The following is a 22,199-nucleotide window of genomic DNA, read 5'->3' as shown; positions in this document are numbered from 1 at the left end:
CATGAAAGTCGGAGTATGTAGGAAATAAAATTAAACTGAAGAGTGACGAAGGAGTGCAAGAGGAGATAAATCAAACACCTTAACTACTGGGAGCGCCTGGAAGCACTTGACTTGTACTCACTAGAGCGCAGGCGAGAGAGATATATCATAATCTACACCTGGAAGATTCTGGAGGGACTGGTCCCTATTATGCACACAGAAATCACTCCATACGAAAGCAAAAGACTTGGCAGGTGATGCAACATACAACAGTGAAAAGTAGGGGGGTCACTGGTACACTAAGAGAAAACGCAATAAGTGTCCTGGGCCCAAGACTCTTCAACAGCCTCCCACCAGCAATAAGGGGCATTACGGGAAGACCCCTGTTGTCTTCAAGAGGGAGCTGGACAGATACCTAAAGACGCTGCCGGATCAGCCGGGCTGTGGTTCGTACGTTGGATTGCGTGCGGCTAGCAGTAACAGCCTCGTTGATCAGGCCCAGATCCACCGGGAGGCCTGGTCATGGACCGGGCCGCGGGGGCGTTGATCCCTGGAATGCCCTCCAGGTAGACTCCAGGTAGGTAGGTAGAGAATAATGACTCGTCAGCAAATTATGGGGAAAATGAGAACGGTTCTGGTGAGAGATAAACGTGAGATACTACTACTAGTACTACTACTACTACTACTACTACTACTACTACTACTACTACTACTACTACTACTACTACTACTACTACTACTACAATAATAATAATAATAATAATAATAATAATAATAATAATAATAATAATAATAATAATAATAATAATAATAATAATAATAATAATAATAATAATAATAATAATAATAATAATAATAATAACGAAAATAATAATAATAATAATAATAATAATAATAATAATAATAATAATAATAATAATAATAATAATAATAATAATAACGAAAATAATAATAATAATAATAATAATAATAATAATAATAATAATAATAATAATAATAATAATAATAATAATAATAATAATAATAATAATAATAATAATAATAACGAAAATAATAATAATAATAATAATAATAATAATAATAATAATAATAATAATAATAATAATAATAATTCTACAAGTACATGTACAAGGTATACAGTCCTAGCTGACATCACTGACATACTACTGTGTATAAAGCCGCTTGTTATGCTGAGCATTTCCCGTAAATTAGGTCAGTTTTGTCTCAGGATGCGACCCACACCAGCCCACTAACACCTAGGTAATCATTATTACTGATAGTTGACCATAGATAGCAGGTATCTGATGAAAACACATCCTAATGTTTTCCAGCCGTAACGGGGATCGACTCCCGGACCCCAGACTGTGAGCTGATTGCACTAGCAGTCCAGCTGCGGGACAGATGGAGCAAGTCTAAGCGAGGGTAAGTGGTGCGGTGTTCGTGACTGTCGCAAAATACTTCATGAATGTAATTCAGATGCAAATTAAGAAGAAAGAAAGGCAGAGAGAAACCTTTTATTGTGACACAACGTTATGCTCTGTGTTAGGGTCTATGTTAGGCTCTATGGCTCTATCACATGGATCGAACTGGGAGTATAAAAAAACCTTGCCCTGCACCTGTGACCTTTCTTGTTAAACTGGTAAATGAAAATAATACGGAACTGTTGATCTCTTGCTTGGTCCGTGAGGCTGGCATCAGGGCTGGTCAGTGAGGCTGGCATCAGGGCCGGTCAGTGAGGCTGGCATCAGAGCTGGTCAGTGAGGCTGGCATCAGGGCTGGTCAGTGAGGCTGGCATCAGGACTGGTCAGTGAGGTTGGCATCAGGGCTGTCAGTGAGGCTGGCATCAGGGCTGGCCAGTGAGGTTGGCATCAAGGCTGGTAAGTGAAGCTGGCATCAGGGCTGGTCAGTGAGGCTGGCATCAGGGCTGGCCAGTGAAGCTGGCATCAGGGCTGGTCAGTGAGGCTGGCATCAGGGCTGGTCAGTGAGGCTGGCATCAGAGCTGGCTAGTGAGGTTGGCATCAAGGCTGGTCAGTGAAGCTGACATCAGGGCTGGTCAGTGAAGCTGGCATCAGAGCTGCTCAGCGAGGCGGGCATCAGGGTTGGTCAGCGAGGCGGGCATCAGGGCTGGCCAGTGAGGCTGGCAACAGAGCTGGCCTGTGAGGTTGGCATCAAGGCTGGTCAGTGAAGCAGGCATCAGGACTGGTCAGCGATGCGGGCATCAGGGCTGGTCAGTGAGGCTGCCATCATGGCTGGTCAGTGAAGCTGGCATCAGGGCTGGTCAGTGAGGCTCGCATCAGGGCTGGTCAGCGAGGCGGGCATCAGGGCTGGCCAGTGAGGCTGGCAACAGAGCTGGCCAGTGAGGTTGGCATCAAGGCTGGTCAGCGAGGCGGGCATCAGGGCTGGCCAGTGAGGCTGGCATCAGGGCTGGCCAGTGAGGCTGGCATCAAGGCTGGTCAGTGAAGCTGGCATCAGGGCTGGTCAGCGAGGCGGGCATCAGGGCTGGCCAGTGAGGCTGGCATCAAGGCTGGTCAGTGAGGCTGGCATCAGGACTGGTCAGTGAGATTGGCATCAGGGCTGGTCAGTGAGGCTGGCATCAGGGCTGGTCAGTGAGGCTGGCATCAAGACTGGTCAGTGAGGCTGGCATCAGGACTGGTCAGTAAGGCTGGCATCAGGGCTGGTCAGTGAAGCGGTCATCAGGGTTGGTCAGTGAAGCGGGCATCAGGGCTGGTCAGTGAAGCGGGCATCAGGGCTGGTCAGTGAAGCGGGCATCAGGGCTGGTCAGTGAAGCGGGTGTCAGGGCTGATGAGTGAGACTGGCATTAGGGCTGGTCAGTGAAGCGGGCATCAGGGCTGGTCAGTGAAGCGGGCGTCAGGGCTGGTCAGTGAAGCGGGCATTAGGGCTGGTCAGTGAGGCTGGCATTAGGGCTGGTCAGTGAGGCTGGCATCAGGGCTGGTCAGTGAAGCTGGCATCAGGGCTGGTCAGTGAGGCTCGCATCAGGGCTGGTCAGCGAGGCGGGCATCAGGGCTGGCCAGTGAGGCTGGCAACAGAGCTGACCAGTGAGGTTGGCATCAAGGCTGGTCAGTGAAGCTGGCATCAGGGCTGGTCAGTGAAGCAGGCATCAGGACTGGTCAGCGAGGCGGGCATCAGGGCTGGTCAGTGAAGCTGGCATCAGGGCTGGCCAGTGAGGCTGGCATCAAGGCTGGTCAGTGAAGCTGGCATCAAAGCTGGCCAGTGAGGCTGGCATCAGGGCTGGCCAGTGAGGCTGGCATCAGGGCTTGCAAGTGAGGCTGGCATCAGGGCTGGTCAGTGAGGCTGGCATCAGGACTGGTCAGTGAGGTTGGCATTAGGGCTGGTCAGTGAGGCTGGCATCAGGGCTAGTCAGTGAGGCTGGCATCAAGACTGGTCAGTGAGGCTGGCATCAGGGCTGCTCAGTAAGGCTGGCATCAGGGCTGGTCACTGAGGCTGGCATCAAGGCTGGTCAGTGAAGCTGGCATCATTGCTGGTCAGTGAGGCTGGCATCAGGGCTGGCCAGTGAGGCTGGCATCAGGGCTTTACAGTGAGGCTGGCATCAGGGCTTTACAGTGAGGCTGGCATCAGGACTGGTCAGTGAGGCTGGCATCAGGGCTCGTCAGTAAGGCTGGCATCAGGGCTGGTCTGGTCAGTGAGGCTGGCATCAGGGCTGGTCAGTGAGGCTGGCATCAGGGCTGGCCAGTAAGGCGAGCATCAAGGCTGGTTAGTGAGGCTGGCATCTGGGCTGGACAGTGAAGCTGGCATCAGGGTTGGTCAGTGAGGCTGGCATCAGGGCTGGCCAGTGAGGGTGGCATCAGGGCTGGTCAGTGAGGCTGGCATCAGGACTGGTCAGTGAGGCTGGCATCAGGGCTGGTCAGTAAGGCTGGCATCAGGGCTGGTCTGGTCAGTGAGGCTGGCATCAGGGCTGGTCAGTGAGGCTGGCATCAGGGCTGGCCAGTAAGGCGAGCATCAAGGCTGGTCAGTGAGGCTGGCATCTGGGCTGGTCAGTGAAGCTGGCATCAGGGTTGGTCAGTGAGGCTGGCATCAGGGCTGGCCAGTGAGGCTGGCATCAGGGCTGGTCAGTGAGGCTGGCATCAGAGCTGGTCAGTGAGACTGGCATCAAGGCGGCATCAGAGCTGGTCAGTGAGGCTCTCATCAAGGCTGTTCAGTGAGACTGGCATCAGGGCTGGTCAGTAAGGCGAGCATCAGGGCTGGTCAGTGAGGCTGTCATCAGGGCTGGTCAGTGAGGCTGGCATCAGGGCTGACCAGTGAGGTTGGCATCAGGGCTGGTCAGTGAGGCTGGTATCACGGCTGGTCAGTGAGACTGGCATCAGGGCTGGCCAGTGAGGCTGGCATCAAGGCTGGTCAGTGAGGCTGGCATCAGGACTGGTCAGTGAGGCTGGCATCAAGGCTGGTCAGTGAGGCTGGCATCAGGACTGGTCAGTGAGGCTGGCATCAAGGCTGGTCAGTGAGGCTGGCATCAGGACTGGTCAATGAGGTGGGCATCAGGGCTGGTCAGTGAGGCTGGCATTAGGGCTGGTCAGTGAAGCGGTCATCAGGGTTGGTCAGTGAAGCGGGCATCAGGGCTGGTCAGTGAGGCTGGCATCAAGGCTGGTCAGTGAGGCTGGCATTAGGGCTGGTCAGTGAAGCGGTCATCAGGGTTGGTCAGTGAAGCGGGCATTAAGGCTCGTCAATGAGGCTGGCATCAGGGTTGGTCAGTGAAGTGGGCATCAGAGCTGGTCAGTGAGGCTGGCGTTAGGGCTGGTCTGTGAAGTCATCAGGGTTGGTCAGTAAAGCCTGCATCAGGGCTGGTCAGTGAAGCGGTCATCAAGGTTGGTCAGTGAAGCGGGCATCAGGGCTAGTCAGTGAAGCGGGCATAAGGGCTCGTCAGTGAAGCGGTCATCAGGGTTGGTAAGTGAAGCGGGTATCAGGGCTGGTCAGTGAAGCGGGCATCAGGGCTGGTCAGTGAAGCGGGCATCAGGGCTGGTCAGTGAAGCGGGTGTCAGGGCTGGTCAGTGAAGCGAGGATCAGGGCTGGTCAGTTAGGCTGGCATTAGGGCTTGTCAGTGAAGCGGGCATCAGGGCTGGTCAGTGAGACTAGCATTAGACCTGGTCAGTGAAGCGGTCATCAGGGCTGGTGAGTGAAGCGAGGATCAGGGCTGGTCAGTGAGGCTGGCATTAGGGCTTGTCAGTGAAGCGGGCATCAGGGCTGGTCAGTGAGACTGGCATTAGGGCTGGTCAGTGAAGCGGGCCTCAGGGCTGGTCAGTGAAGCTGGTGTCAGGGCTGGTCAGTGAAGCGGGCATTAGGGCTGGTCAGTGAGGCTGGCATTAGGGCTGGTCATTGAGGTTAGCATCAGGGCTGGTCACTGAGACTGGCATTAGGGCTGGTCAGTGAAGCGGACATCAGGGCTGGTCAGTGAAGCGGGCATCAGGGCTGGTCAGTGAAGCGGACATCAGGGCTGGTCAGTGAAGCGGTCATCAGGGCTGGTCAGTGAAGCGGACATCAGGGCTGGTCAGTGAAGCGGGCATCAGGGCTGGTCAATGAAGCGAGCACCAGGGCTGGTCAGTGATGCGGACATCAGGGCTGGTCAGTGAAGCGGGCATCAGGGCTGGTCAATGAAGCGAGCATCAGGGCTGGTCAGTAAAGCGGACATCAGGGCTGGTCAATGAAGCGAGCATCAGGGCTGGTCAGTAAAGCGGACATCAGGGCTGGTCAGTAAAGCAGACATCAGGGCTGGTCAGTGAAGCGGGCATCAGGGCTGGTCAGTAAAGCGGACATCAGGGCTGGTCAGTGAAGCGGACATCAGTGCTGGTCAGTAAAGCGGACATCAGGGCTGGTCAGTGAAGCGGACATCAGGGCTGGTCAGTAAAGCGGACATCAGGGCTGGTCAGTAAAGCGGACATCAGGGCTGGTCAGTAAAGCGGACATCAGGGCTGGTCAGTAAAGCGGACATCAGGGCTGGTCAGTAAAGCGGACATCAGGGCTGGTCAGTAAAGCGGACATCAGGGCTGGTCAGTAAAGCGGACATCAGGGCTGGTCAGTAAAGCGGACATCAGGGCTGGTCAGTAAAGCGGACATCAGGGCTGGTCAGTAAAGCGGACATCAGGGCTGGTCAGTAAAGCGGACATCAGGGATGGTCAGTAAAGCGGACATCAGGGCTGGTCAGTAAAGCGAGCATCAGGGCTGGTCAGTAAAGCGGACATCAGGGCTGGTCAGTAAAGCGGACATCAGGGCTGGTCAGTAAAGCGGACATCAGGGCTGGTCAGTAAAGCGGACATCAGGGCTGGTCAGTAAAGCGGACATCAGGGCTGGTCAGTAAAGCGGACATCAGGGCTGGTCAGTAAAGCGGACATCAGGGCTGGTCAGTAAAGCGGACATCAGGGCTGGTCAGTGAAGCAGACATCAGGGCTGGTCAGTAAAGCGGACATCAGGGCTGGTCAGTAAAGCGGACATCAGGGATGGTCAGTAAAGCGGACATCAGGGCTGGTCAGTAAAGCGGACATCAGGGCTGGTCAGTAAAGCGGACATCAGGGCTGGTCAGTGATGCGGACATCAGGGCTGGTCAGTAAAGCGGACATCAGGGCTGGTCAGTAAAGCGGACATCAGGGCTGGTCAGTGATGCGGACATTAGGGCCTGTCAGTAAAGCGGACATCAGGGCTGGTCAGTAAAGTGGACATCAGGGCTGGTCAGTGATGCGGACATCAGGGCTGGTCAGTAAAGCGGACATCAGGGCTGGTCAGTAAAGCGGACATCAGGGCTGGTCAGTAAAGCGGACATCAGGGCTGGTCAGTAAAGCGGACATCAGGGCTGGTCAGTGATGCGGACATCAGGGCTGGTCAGTAAAGCGGACATCAGGGCTGGTCAGTAAAGCGGACATCAGGGCTGGTCAGTGAAGCGGACATCAGGGCTGGTCAGTAAAGCGGACATCAGGGCTGGTCAGTGATGCGGACATCAGGGCTGGTCAGTAAAGCGGACATCAGGGCTGGTCAGTAAAGCGGACATCAGGGCTGGTCAGTAAAGCGGACATCAGGGCTGGTCAGTAAAGCGGACATCAGGGCTGGTCAGTGATGCGGACATCAGGGCTGGTCAGCACTAAGACTTCATAATACACTCGGACTGTAATATACTCACAGTATGAGTGATGTATTTATTTAAATGCTTTTGAGATGATAATTTTCCTTAGTATTGGAAGAGAGAATCCATTTTTGTTTAGTATAAAGAAATATTGGGATTAAGTCAAAGATCTCTGGGTATAATATATGGCAGAATTATCACAAAAAAATATTACTGCAATTGCAAAAAAAAAAAAAAAAACAGATTTAGAAAAAAAGACGAAATTGAGAATTAAGTATAAGTGAGTATAAGTGTATAAGAGTATAAGTGAGCAATATTTACTTGACGGGGAAGGAGTTGCTTATTGCATTTTATATACCTCTTAAGTCGGGAACAAATAACTATTGATGGGCAATGTGGACGGTGTTGTAATTATGTTAAAGTTGTTAAAATCCGGAAGGAGTTTTGCAGAAAGATACGCACGTAAAAAATGGAGTCTGATGTGAATGAGGGTTTGAGACAGCTGGTTTTTCCTTGAACACAGTACTTTGGGAGAGTTAGAAAAGAAAAAGACGACTTTGTTGGAAGATTGTGTGTGTACTCACCTAGTTGTGGTTGCAGGGCTTGATTCACAGCTCCTGGCCCCGCCTCTTCACTGGTCGCTACTAGGTAGATCTTCCTGCTACATGAGCTTTATCATACTTCTTCTTAAAGCTATGTATGGATCCTGCCTCCACTACATCACTTCCCAAACTATTCCACTTCCTGACAACTTTGTGACTGAAGAAATACTTCCTAACATCCCTGTGAGTCATCTGTGTCTTCAACTTCCAACTGTGACCCCAAGTTGCTGTGTCCCATCTCTGGAACATCCTGTCTCCGACCACCTTGTTGTGTGTGTACTCACCTATTTGTGGTTGCAGGGATCGATTCATAGCTCCTGGTCTCGCCTCTTCACTGATCGCTAGTAGGTCCTCTCTCTCCCTGCTCCATGAGCTTTATCCTGCCTCCATTGCATCACTTTCTAGACTATTCCACTTCCTGACAGCTCTGTCTGAGTCTCCAACTTCTAATTGTGACCCTTTGTTTCTGTGTCCTATCTCTGGAGCATCCTGTCTCTGTCCACCTTGTCAACTCCTCGCAGTATTTTGTATGTTATCATGTCTCCCCTAACCCTCCTGTCCTTCAGTGTCGTCAGATCGATTTCTCTTAACCTTTCTTTGTAGTACATTTCCCATACCTGGAGTTTACCTGGAGAGAGTTCCGGGGGTCAACGCCCCCGCGGCCCGGTCTGTGACCAGGCCTCCTGGTGGATCAGAGCCTGATCAACCAGGCTGTTGCTGCTGGCTGCACGCAAACCAACGTACGAGCCACAGCCCGGCTGATCAGGAACTGACTTTAGGTGCTTGTCCAGTGCCAGCTTGAAGACTGCTAGGGGTCTGTTGGTAATCCCCCTTATGTGTGCTGGGAGGCAGTTGAACAGTCTCGGGCCCCTGACACTTATTGTATGGTCTTTTAACGTGCTAGTGACACCCCTGCTTTTCATTGGGGGGATGGTGCATCGTCTGCCAAGTCTTTTGCTTTCGTAGTGAGTGATTTTCGTGTGCAAGTTCGGTACTAGTCCCTTTAGGATTTTCCAGGTGTATATAATCATGTATCTCTCCCTCCTGCGTTCCAGGGAATACAGGTTTAGGAACCTCAAGCGCTCCCAATAATTGAGGTGTTTTATCTCCGTTATGCGCGCCGTGAAAGTTCTCTGTACATTTTCTAGGTCGGCAATTTCACCTGCCTTGAAAGGTGCTGTTAGTGTGCAGCAATATTCCAGCCTAGATAGAACAAGTGACCTGAAGAGTGTCATCATGGGCTTGGCCTCCCTAGTTTTGAAGGTTCTCATTATCCATCCTGTCATTTTTCTAGCAGATGCGATTGATACAATGTTATGGTCCTTGAAGGTGAGATCCTCCGACATGATCACTCCCAGGTCTTTGACGTTGGTGTTTCGCTCTATTTTGTGGCCAGAATTTGTTTTGTACTCTGATGAAGATTTAATTTCCTCATGTTTACCATATCTGAGTAATTTAAATTTCTCATCGTTGAACTTCATATTGTTTTCTGCATCCCACTGAAAGATTTGGTTGATGTCCGCCTGGAGCCTTGCAGTGTCTGCAATGGAAGACACTGTCATGCAGATTCGGGTGTCATCTGCAAAGGAAGACACGGTGCTGTGGCTGACATCCTTGTCTATGTCGGATATGAGGATGAGGAACAAGATGGGAGCGAGTACTGTGCCTTGTGGAACAGAGCTTTTCACCGTAGCTGCCTCGGACTTTACTCTGTTGACGACTACTCTCTGTGTTCTGTTAGTGAGGAAATTATAGATCCATCGACCGACTTTTCCTGTTATTCCTTTAGCACGCATTTTGTGCGCTATTACGCCATGGTCACACTTGTCGAAGGCTTTTGCAAAGTCTGTATATATTACATCTGCATTCTTTTTGTCTTCTAGTGCATTTAGGACCTTGTCGTAGTGATCCAATAGTTGAGACAGACAGGAGCGACCTGTTCTAAACCCATGTTGCCCTGGGTTGTGTAACTGATGGGTTTCTAGATGGGTGGTGATCTTGCTTCTTAGGACCCTTTCAAAGATTTTTATGATGTGGGATGTTAGTGCTATTGGTCTGTAGTTCTTTGCTGTTGCTTTACTGCCCCCTTTGTGGAGTGGGGTTATGTCTGTTGTTTTTAGTAACTGTGGGACGACCCCCGTGTCCATGCTCCCTCTCCATAGCTCTGGAACTAGATTTGCTGCAAACCTCTGCACTTTCAATACTTTTCTTAGGTGCTTGGCTAGGTGTGGGTTCCAAACTGGTGTTGCATACTGCGGTCTTCTTTGCCCTTCCCAATCTTCATGACTTTGCACTTGATGGGGTTGAACTCCAGGAGCCAGTTGCTGATCCAGGTTTGCAGCCTATCCAGCTCCCTTTGTAGTATACCTGGTCCTCGTCCGATTGAATTCTACTCATCAATTTCACATCATCTGCAAACAGGGACACTTCAGAGTCTGGTATAAACCTTGGTAATAAATACCGACAAGTTGGTTTAGAAAGACACGTAAGCACACACTATGACATATTTATTAGAAAACGTTTCGGTCCTGGGACCTTGATCACTTCTAACATACAGAGGTAGAAAGGCATTATATATATAGGCGGAGAGTGAGGTGTGACGCACGTGACCTGAGGAATGTCATAAGAACATAAGAACATAAGAATGGAGGAACACTGTAGAAGGCCTACTGGCCCATGCGAGGCCGGTCCTTATCAAAACAACTTCTGCCTATGATGAAGAGGTAGACGTTGAAATCATGTGACTCCTGTGTTGTTGGGTTGGTGGTGCTTAAGTATCGTGTATGCCAATGTTTTAGAAATTTTGTAGTTTCCAGTGTTGCGTTCTATAGTGTCGGTGACGGCGATTAGTGAGGCTTCTAGGCACCGTCGGCGTCTGAGGTCTGGTTCGGTGAGAACGAGTTGTGCCTCATTCCAGTTCATCTGTAGAGGACACAGGCGTACCTTACATCGTCTCTGTTAGAGGCATTTCGATGCTCATTCAAGCGGACTGCAAGATCTCTGCCTGTCTCGCCTACATATTTCTTGGGACAGAACCCACAGGGAATAGTGTAGACGCCTGCTGTAGAAGTTAGAGGTGTGGGGCTGCGTTTCGTAGTGAGGTCTTTGATAGATGATGTGTTTATGGTGGAAACGTTGATGTTACTCATAGCAAGTGCCCGGCGAGTATTCGTGGCAACATCACCACATGGGAGTACTATGAACTGCTTAGGGGGCTGTTCCATGGGCGGTTTGTTGAGAATAGCTTGTGCCTTAAGTCTGCACTAAGAGAGGAGTCCTCATTGGCTTCTTCTTGAGAGCTCTTCGCATCTCCAGCCCTTGTTTTCTAGAAGAATAATGCACTTACATAACACAAGCCTTTACACGTCTTCAGTTCCCATCTTTCTTCATCCGAGATTGCAGACTTAAGGCACAAGCTATTCTCAACAAACCGCCCATGGAACAGCCCCCTAAGCAGTTCATAGTACTCCCATGTGGTGATGTTGCCACGAATACTCGCCGGGCACTTGCTATGCGTAACATCAACGTTTCCACCATAAACACATCATCTATCAAAGACCTCACTACGAAACGCAGCCCCACACCTCTAACTTCTACAGCAGGCGTCTACACTATCCCCTGTGGGTTCTGTCCCAAGAAATATGTAGGCGAGACAGGCAGAGATCTTGCAGTCCGCTTGAATGAGCATCGAAATGCCTCTAACAGAGACGATGTAAGGTACTCCTGTGTCCTCCACAGATGAACTGGAATGAGGCACAACTCGTTCTCACCGAACCAGACCTCAGACGCCGACGGTGCCTAGAAGCCTCACTAATCGCCGTCACCGACACTATAGAACGCAACACTGGAAACTACAAAATTTCAAAAACATTGGCATACATGATACTTAAGCACCACCAACCCAACAACACAGGAGTCACATGATTTCAACGTCTACCTCTTCATCATAGGCAGAGGTTGTTTTGAAGGACCTGCCTCGCATGGGCCAGTAGGCCTTCTACAGTGTTCCTCCATTCTTATGTTCTTATGACATTCCTCAGGTCACGTGCGTCACACCTCACTCTCCGCCTATATATATAATGCCTTTCTACCTCTGTATGTTAGAAGTGATCAAGGTCCCAGGACCGAAACGTTTTCTAATAAATATGTCATAGTGTTTGCTTACGTGTCTTTCTAAACCAACTTCAGAGCCTATTCCTTCCGTCATGTTCACAAATACCAAAAACAGCACCGGTCCTAGGATTGATTCCTGTGGAACTCCGCTGGTCACAGGTGCCCACTCTGACACCTCGCCAAGTACCATGACTCGCTGTTGCCTTCCTGACAAGTATTTCCTAAACCATTGCAGTGCCTTCCCTGTTATTCCCGCCTGGTCCTTCAGCTTTTGCACTAATCTCTTGTGTGGAACTGTGTCAAACGCCTTCTTTACAGTCCAAGAAAACGTAATGTACCCACCCCTCTTTCTCTTGTCTTACTGCTGTCACCCTGTCATAGAACTCCAGTAGGTTTGTTACGCAGGATTTTCCATCCATAAAACCGTGCTGGCTGTGGTTAATAAGCTCATTCCTTTCTAGGTGCTCCACCACTCTTATCCTGATAATCTTCTTCATGACTTTGCATATTATACATGTCAATGACACTGGATTGTAGGTTAATGCTTCCTGTCTGTCTCCTTTTTTTAAAAATTGGGACTACATTTGCTGTCTTCCATACCTCAGGTAGTCACCCTGTTTCGATAGATATATTGAAGATTGTTGATAGTGGCACACATAATGCCTCTGCACCCTCTTTCAGAACCCATGGAGAGTTGTTATCCGTCCCCAACGCCTTTGAGGTATCCAGCTCGCTAAGCAGCCTCTTCACTTCTATCTCGGTTGTATGTGTTGTGTCCAACAGTTGATGATGTACCCCACCTCTCCTTCTTTCTGGAGTCTCTTCTGTCTCCTCTGTGAACTCTTCTTTGAATCTCATGTTGAACTCCTTATATACTTCGCCGTTGTGATCTCCCCACCGTCTGTCCTGAACCTGATTACCTGGTCCTTGACTGAAGTTTTCCTCCTGACGTGGCTGTACAACAGGTAAAGGTCAGATTTTTCTTTAGCTGCTATGCCATTTTCGTATTGTCGTTGGGCCTCCCTTCTTATCTGTGTGTGTGTGTGTGTGTGTGTGTGTGTGTGTGTGTGTGTGTGTGTGTGTGTGTACTCACCTAATTATGGTTGCAGAGGTCGAGACTCTGCTACTGGCCGTGCCTCTTCACTGAGTGCTACTAGGTCCTCTCTCTCCCTGCTCCATAAGCTTTATCATACCTCTTCTTAAAGCTATGTATGGTTCCTGCCTCCACTACCTCACTTGCTAGGCTATTCCACTTCCTGACTACTCTATGACTGAAGAAATACTTCCTAACATCCCTTTGCTCATCTGGGTCTTCAACCTCTAATTGTGACCCTTTGTTTCTGTGTCCCCTCTCTGGAACATCCTGTCTCTCTCCACCTTATCTATTCCACGCAGTATTTTGCATGTCGTTATCATGTCTCCTCTAACTCTCCTGTCCTCCAGTGTCGTCAGGCCGATTTCCCTTAAGATTTATTCGTAGGACTTTACCCTTAACTCTTGACGTGTTTGATCAAGTGTGGGTTCCAAACAGGTGCTGCATACTCCCATATGAGCCTGACGTACACGGTGTACAGTGTCTTGAACGATTCCTTACTAAGGTATCGGAACGCTATTCTCAGGTTTGCCAGGTGCCCATATGCCGCAGCAGTTATCTGGTTTATGTGTGCTTCCGGAGACTTGTTCGGTGTTATACTCACCCCAAGATCTTTCTCCTTGAGCGAGGTTTGCAGTCTTTGGCCACCCAACGTATACTTCGTCTGCGGTTTTCTTTGCCCTTCCCCGATCTTCATGTCTTTGCATTTGGCGGGGTTAAATTCGAAAAGCCAGTTGCTGGACCAGGTGTCCAGCCTGTCCAGGTCTTTTTGAAGTCCTACCTGATCCTCATTTGATTTAATTCTCCTCATTAACTTCACATCATCTGCGAAAAGGGACAGTTCTGAGTCTAACCCTTCCATCATGTCATTCGCATATACCAGAAATAGCACCGGTCCTAGGACCAACCCCTGTGGGACCCCGCTCATCACAGGTGCCCACTGTGATACCTCATCACATACCACGACTCGTTGTTGCCTCCCTGTCAGATATTCTCTGATCCATTGCAGTGCCCTTACTGTTATATGTGCCTGATAGTCTAGCTTCTGCACTAACCTCCTGTGAGGAACTGTGTGGAAGGCCTCCTTGTAGTCCAAGAAGATGCAGTCAACCCACCCTTCTCTCCGATGTCTTACTTCTGTTACTTTATTATAAAACTCCAGTAGGTTTGTGACACAGGATTTGCCTTCCATGAATCTGTGCTGGATGGCGTTTATACTCTTGTTCCATTCCAGGTGCTCCACCACTCTCCTCCTGATAATCTTCTCCATGACTTTGCATACTGTACACGTCAGTGACACAGGTCTATAGTTTAGTGCCTCTTTTCTGTCTCCTTTTTTAAAAATGGGAACTACATTTGCTGTCTTCCATACCTCAGGTTGTTTCCCAGCTTCAAAGGATGTGTTGAAGATTGTGGTTAGTGGCACACACAGCATTTCTGCTCCCTCTCTGAGGAACCACGGGGAAATGTTGTCTGGTCCCATTGCCTTTGAGGTATCAAGGTCCCTTAGCAGCTTCTTCACCTCCTCCTCAGTTGTGTGTATGTCATCTAACAATTGTTGGTATATTCCTTGTTGGCATCCCCCTCTGTTCTGTCCACCCAGAGGCCTTCCTGTCTCCACTGTAAATACTTCCTCAAATCTCATGTTGAGCTCCTCACATACCTCTTGATCGCTTCTGGTGAGTTCCCCACGTTCTTTCCTCAGCCTGATCACCTGGTCTTTGACTATTGTCTTCCTCCTAATGTGCCTATACAGCAGTTTCAGGTCAGACTTCACTCTCGATGCTATGTCGTTTACGTACTGTCGCTGGACCTCCCTCTTTATCTGTGCTTACTCGTTTCTGGCTCTTCGACTAGTCTCTTTATTTTCCTGAGTACTTTGCCTCCTGTACCTTTTCCTTTCTCTTGTGCACTTAGTTTTGCCTCCCTACACCTTCGGGTAAACCAAAGACTCGCTTTCGTCTTCCCATTATTTCTATTGCGCGCGCGCGCGCGTGTGTGTGTGTGTGTGTGTGTGTGTGTGTGTGTGTGTGTGTGTGTGTGTGTGTGTGTGTGTGTGTGTGTGTTTGTGTGTGTGTATGTGTGTGTGTGTGTATACAGTCATTTAGAAAGAAAACACAGAAAATAACAAGTTTATGAGAGGAAAAATCAGAGGAATGAAAAACTGGTTGTTTGGAAGAGAGAGGTATAGAGAAAGTAAACGTATTTACAGTATAAATTTGGGAGTGTCTATGTCAGCAGAGGATGTATGAAGAATATAATAGACAGTGACAAGAGTCCATGGAAACTGATAAATTAAGCACTTTGTGCAAAATGTTTGTAGGACGCAGGGACATGTGATCACCCACCACTAGAACATTTCGGCATATGCTCGAGGCCTTTCGCTGGCTTACCTGTCCACCCCTTTAAGAATCAATGGTAACATAATTTGATGCAGCAATAATTTTGAAATAATGTGAAGCATTGTCTTTGGACGTTGTAGAAAGGAAGAGGCAGCTCAAATCAGCGAAAAGTCTTGTCTATGATAAAAATATGTGGTGTAAATAGTTAGCAGAGAATGAGTGAAGCAATTAAAAGATGGTAGATGTATGGAAAGAATAATTCAGGTAACGGGAGTTTTTCAACTTACCTTGCTCCACGCTTTCAAGTAGAAAGAGTGGAGCAAGATCAGTTGACGAATTAAGTAAGGGATGGACTAAAATTTTGGAAGAGAAGTGCAAAGGAAAGTGGAAAGAAAGTAGCATGAGTATCCAATAGGTACAAGAGAGAATATTTTATAAGCAAGCAAGTGATTTATGGAATGTGATCTGTTGTTTCCTTAAAGAAATTCAAGGAAACCAACAGTCCGACTTGAAGAAGGAAAGGAAAGCACAGTGTTTACACAGTAAATGTGATTCTGAATCACAGTATCGTGACGTTAATGCACACTGGGAGAGAGTGAAAGTGAATCTGTTTGCATTGAGGAATTATGTTTTGATAAATTTATGGCAGAGCCAGAGCAGGACCTTTTGATTTACAAGATTTCATTTGCCTTAAGTCATAGGGAAAAACGCACAACTACATCAGAGGAACCTTCACCACGTTCTCTTGCCCATCACAGGGAAACCCGAGCTAGGTACACCTAATGAGAGCCACTATCATCCAAACAGTCACTAATCTATCATAAACCCACCGTAAGCTGCCGACACAAACCTCCATTACACATAAGTTGAAGGGATCATTCCGCCATCATCAGACCTACAAGCTCTTCATATGCAGAAAAAGTGCAGACTGAAGTTCCTGAAAGAGTTTGGTGGAAAAGTTGTCAAGAAATCCAAGCACAATCAGCAACTTTTTCTAAAGACTCAGATTGGTGGTACAGGGAGGGAATGACGCCAGAGACTAAGGCACCCTCAGTAGCTTACCTGAAGATAACTAGACGAAGTTATAGAAATGTAGAAGTTATGTCGTCACACAAACTATCTTCATTTCATGTGTATCGATTGAACCATTTACCAAACTGCAGCAGAACCGAGATTAGATCCTGCGACACATTCTCCTGCCTCAAGAGCAGAACAACGTTCACATTGCCTTAACCACTTGATCACGAGTGTCCTCGGAACATGAACAATACCTAGCTCAGCTGAGTGCATGGTCTTTAAAGGATCGTTGGTTAAGTGGTAAAGCCAATCTGAACGTTGTTCTGTCTCGAAGCGGGAGAATATGTCGGGAGGATTTAATTTCGGCTGGCTGCAATTTGGTAAACGTTTCAATAGCACTTGTTTGGTCGTGACATTACTATATATATATATATATATATATATATATATATATATATATATATATATATATATATATATATATATATATATATATATATATATATATATATATATATATATATATATATATATATATATATATATATATATATATATATATGTATATATATACATACATACATATATATATATATATATATATATATATATATATATATATATATATATATATATATATATATATATATATATATATATATATATATATATATATATATATATATATATATATATATGCAATAAGATCACAGTAAACAAGTGATTTCAGAATATGCAAAACAACCACTCTGAAAGAATAGAGAAATTCCAAGCGCTTTCGTGACTACTCACATTATCAAGGAACTATCATAGTTCCTTGATAATGTGAGTAGTCACGAAAGCGCTTGGAATTTCTCTATTCTTTCAGAGTGGTTGTTTTGCATATATATATATATATATATATATATATATATATATATATATATTTATATATATATATATATATATATATATATATATATATATATATATATATACATATATATATATATATATATATATATATATGTGTGTGTGTGTGTGTGTGTGTGTGTGTGTGTGTGTGTGTGTGTGTGTGTGTGCGTGTGTGTGTTTGTGTGTGTGTGCGTGTGTGTGTGTGTGTGTGTGTGTGTGTGTGTGTGTGTGTGTGTGTGTGTATGGGGTCCACCTCTGGTGCAAATTGTGGGACCCATAGCCTCGGAGAAGTGGATAAAATGGCTTCAAGGAAGAATATTTGGATTTCTTCCTGAAGCCGTATGAATATTCCACTTCCCCTACCACCCCATCTTTCATTCTTTTTTACCAATAGGTATATTTTATTACATAATATGGTACAAAAGGTTTAAGAGATACATTGTTGATGTAAAGATGGCATATACAGTACATGAGGTGTGAGAGATACATGTCTAGTACATATTGTTACATGTTTGTCACTGATTATAATGCGAAAATCTCATCCAGCTCATTCAACATCATCATTCAACACTTTCACCACACTCACACATAATCACTGTTTTTGCAGAGGTGCTCAGAACACAACAGTTTAGAAGCATGTACGTATAAAGATACACAACATATCCCTCCAAACTGCTAATATCCCAAACCCCTCCTTTCAAGTGCAGGCATTGTACTTCCTATTTCCAGTACTCAAGTCCGGCTATATAAAAATTACCGGTTTCCCTGAATCCCTTCACTAAATATTACCCTGCTCACACTCCAACAGATCGTCAGGTCCCAAATACCATTCGCCTCCATTCACTCCTATCGAACACGCTCATGCACGCTTGCTGGAAGTCCAAGCCCTTCGCCTACAAAACCTCCCTTACCCCTTCCTTCCAACCTTTTCGAGGACGACCCCTACCCCGTCTTCCTTCTCCTACAGATTTATACGCTCTCCATGTCATTCTACTTTGATCTATTCTCTCTAAATGACCAAACCACCTCAACAAACCCTCTTCAGCCCTCTGACTAATACTTTTATTAACTCCACACCTTCTCCTAATTTCCACACTCCGAATGTTCTGCATAATATTTACACCACACATTGCCCTTAGACAGGACATCTCCACTGCCTCCAACCACCTCCTCGCCGCTGCATTCACAACCCAGGCTTCACACCCATATAAGAGTGTTGGTACTACTATACTTTCATACATTCCCTTCTTTGCCTCCACAGATAAAGTTTTTTGTCTCCACATATACCTCAACGCACCACTCACGTTTTTTTCCCTTATCAATTCTATGATTAACCTCATCCTTCATAAATCCATCCGCTGACACGTCAACTCCCAAGTATCTGAAAACATTCACTTCTTCCATACTCCTCCTCCCCAATTTGATATCCAATTTTTCTTTATCTAAATCATTTGATACCCCTCATCACCTTACTCTTTTCAATGTTCACTTTCAACTTTCTACCTTTACACACACTCCCAAACTCAACCACTAACCTTTGCAATTTTTTCTTTAGAATCTCCCTTAAGCACAGTATCATCATCAAAAAGCAACTGTGTCAATTCCCACTTTGCATTTAATTCCCCATAATTTAATCCCACCCCTCTCCTTAACCCCTTAGCATTTACTTCTTTTACAACCCCATCTATAAATATATTGGTGACATTACACATCCCTGTTTAAGGCCTATTTTAGTCTCCCTCTCTTCTACACCCTAACCTGAGCATCACTATCCTCATAAAAACTCTTTACAGCATTTAGTAACTTACCACCTATTCCATATACTTGCAACATCTGCCACATTGCTTCCCTATCCACTCTATCATATGCCTTTTCTAAATCCATAAATGCAATAAAAACTTCCCTACCTTTGTCTAAATACTGTTCACATATATGCTTCAACGTAAACACTTGATCTACACATCCCCTACCCACTCTAAAACCTCCTTGCTCATCCGCAATCCTACATTCTGTCTTACCTCTAATTTTTCAATTATAACCCTACCTTACACTTTTCCTGATATACTCAGTAAACTTATTCCTCTACAATTTTTGCAATCTCTTTTGGCCCCCTTCCCTTTATATAAAGGGACTATACATGCTCTCTGCCAATTCCTAGGTACCTTCCCCTCTTTCGAACATTAAATAAACAAAAATACCAACCACTTCAACACTATATCTCCCCTGCTTTTAACATTTCAGTTCCAGCTGCTTTACCCCCTTTCACTCTACGTAATGCCTCACGCACCTCCCCCACACTCACATCCTGTTCTTTTTCACTCCTAAAAGATGATATACCTCCCTGGCCAGTGCATGAAATTACCGCTTCCCTTTTCTCGTCGACATTTAAAAGTTCCTCAAAATATTCTCGCCATCTACCTAATACCTCCCTCTCCCCATCTACTAACTCCCCTACTCTGTTTTTAACTGATAAATCCATACTTTTCCTAGGCTTTCTTAACTTGTTTAACTCACTCCAATTTTTTTTCTTATTTTCATTAAAATTTCTTGACAGTGCCTCTCCCACTCTATCATCTGCTCTCCTTTTGCACTCTCTCACCACTCTCTTCACCTTTCTTTTACTCTCCATATACTCTGCTCTTCTTATAACACTTCTGCTTTGTAAAAACCTCTCAAAAGCTAACTTTTTCTCTTTTATCACACCCTTTACTTCATCATTCCACCAATCACTCCTCTTTCCTCCTGCACCCACCCTCCTGTAACCACAAACTTCTGCCCCACATTCTAATACTGCATTTTTAAAACTATTCCAACCCTCTTCAACCCAACCACTACTCATACTTGCACCAGTCCACCTTTCTGCCAATAGTTGCTTACATCTCACCCGAACATCCTCCTCCCTTAATTTATACACTTTCACCTCCCTCTTACTTGTTGTTGCCATTTTCCTCTTTTCCCATTTTTTTTACACAGGGTTTGACAAGGTTAAGGATCCCTAGCTTTATTGACAAGCTATTTACAGGTTAAGGATTCCTAACTTTATTGGCAAGCTAAGAGCTGTTACCTACATCAGCTCATTTGAAAGCATTTTTATTGTTATGAGACATACAAGTAGAGAACAGGATGAAGTTGGAGCTATCTGTGGGCCAGCATTTTCATTTCATCAACTGACTTTATCTCGTTGACATCATTATGCTGTACGAATGTGTTCCATACTCGAGTCATCCTGGGAATATAGGATCTCAGATGGAGTAAAGTTCTGGAGAAGGGTACAGCCAGAGTGAAGTTGCTGCTTTCTGCCCGTCTTGTGGCATAAAAGCTTGTTTCACGCTTTCCTCGAAGTGGATACAAGTGTGGTATTTTGACAATATTGGCCTTGTACATAACAGTAAGGCCACCCACATCCCTCCTATGTTGAAGGCTCTGCTGAAATGACAGATCTATCCAGGATGGGTCCAGGCGAGAGATGAGACGTCTTGCTCTGTTCTCTACTCTGTCAAGCAGTCGCTGATGAGAGGGGGGGGGGCATGCAAACCAAGAAAGTGGAGCATACTCAAGGTGTGAGCGTACTTGTGCCTCGTACAGAATCTTGCAACCCCTACTGTCAAGTAGATGCGAGATACGGCGAAGTGCTGTAAGCTTCCTGGCTACAACTAAATAATGATCCGATATATCAGTTGCCCCTCTATAAAGGTGTACATCCTGGAGCCTACCCATCAACCTTTTATCCACCAATACATAATCTAACAAACTACTTTCATTACGTGCTATATCATACCTTGTATATTTATTTATCCTCTTCTTCATAAAATATGTATTACTTATTACAAAACCTCTTTCTACACATAGCTCACTTAAAGGCTCCCCATTTTCATTTACCTTTGGCACCCCAGATTTACCTACTACTCCCTCCACAACATTTTTGCCCACTTTAGCATTGAAATCCCCAACCACCATTACTCTCACACTTGGTTCAAAACTCCCCACGCATTCACTCAACATTTCCAAAAATCTCTCTCTGTCCTCTACATTTCTCTCTTCTCCAGGTGCATATACGCTCACTATAACCCACTTTTCACATTCAGCCTGTATTTTACTCCACATAATCCTTGAATTAATACATCTATAGTCCCTCTTTTCTTGCCATAACTTATCCTTCAACATTAATGCTACTCCTTCTTTAGCTCTAACTCTATTTGAAACCCCTGACCTAATCCCATTTATTCCTCTCCACTGAAACTCTCCCACCCCCTTCAGTTTTGTTTCACTTAAAGCCAGGACATCCAGCTTCTTCTCATTCATAACATCCACAATCATCTCTTTCTTATCATCTGCACAACATCCACGCACATTCAGACTTCCCACTTTGACAATTTTCTTCTTCTTATTCTTTTTAGTAATTATTACATGAAAAGGAGTTACTGGCCCATTGTTCCCGGCATTTTAGTTGACTTTTACAACACGCATGGCTTACGGAGGAAAGATTCTTATTCCACTTCCTCATGGATATAAAAGGAAAAGTAATAAGACCAAGAACTATTAAGATAAAATCAAAGAAAACTTGGATGAGTGTGTATAAATAAACATGTACATGTATGTGTAGTGTGACCTAAGTGTAAGTAGAAATAGCAAGACGTACCTGTAATCTTGCATATTTATGAGACAGACAAAAGACACCAGCAATCCTACCATCATGTCAAACAATTACAGGCTTTCGTTTTACACTCACTTGGCAGGACGGTAGTACCCCCTTGGGTGGTTGCTGTCTATCAACCTACTACCATAAAAACACATGATGCCCTAATCCAGGTAGTAGGTTGGTAGACAGCAACCGCCCAGGGAGGTACTATCGTCCTGCCAAGTGAGTGTAAAACGAAAGCCTGTAATTGTTTGACATGATGGTAGGATTGCTGGTGTCTTTTGTCTGTCTCATAAATATGCAAGATTACAGGTACGTCTTGGGTGAGATATTATCAACAAATTTTGTTGAAAATAAGAAAAAGTTTTGGAGTGAGATAAACAAGTTGAGGAAGCCTAGAGAACAAATGGATTTGTCAGTTAAAAATAGGAGAGGA

The sequence above is a fragment of the Cherax quadricarinatus genome, chromosome 6 (assembly GCF_038502225.1).
Source record: "Cherax quadricarinatus isolate ZL_2023a chromosome 6, ASM3850222v1, whole genome shotgun sequence".
In the NCBI taxonomy this organism is placed as follows: Eukaryota; Metazoa; Arthropoda; class Malacostraca; order Decapoda; family Parastacidae; genus Cherax; species Cherax quadricarinatus.
The sequence above is the reverse complement of the archived record's forward strand: the minus strand, read 5'-3'. Positions refer to the sequence as shown.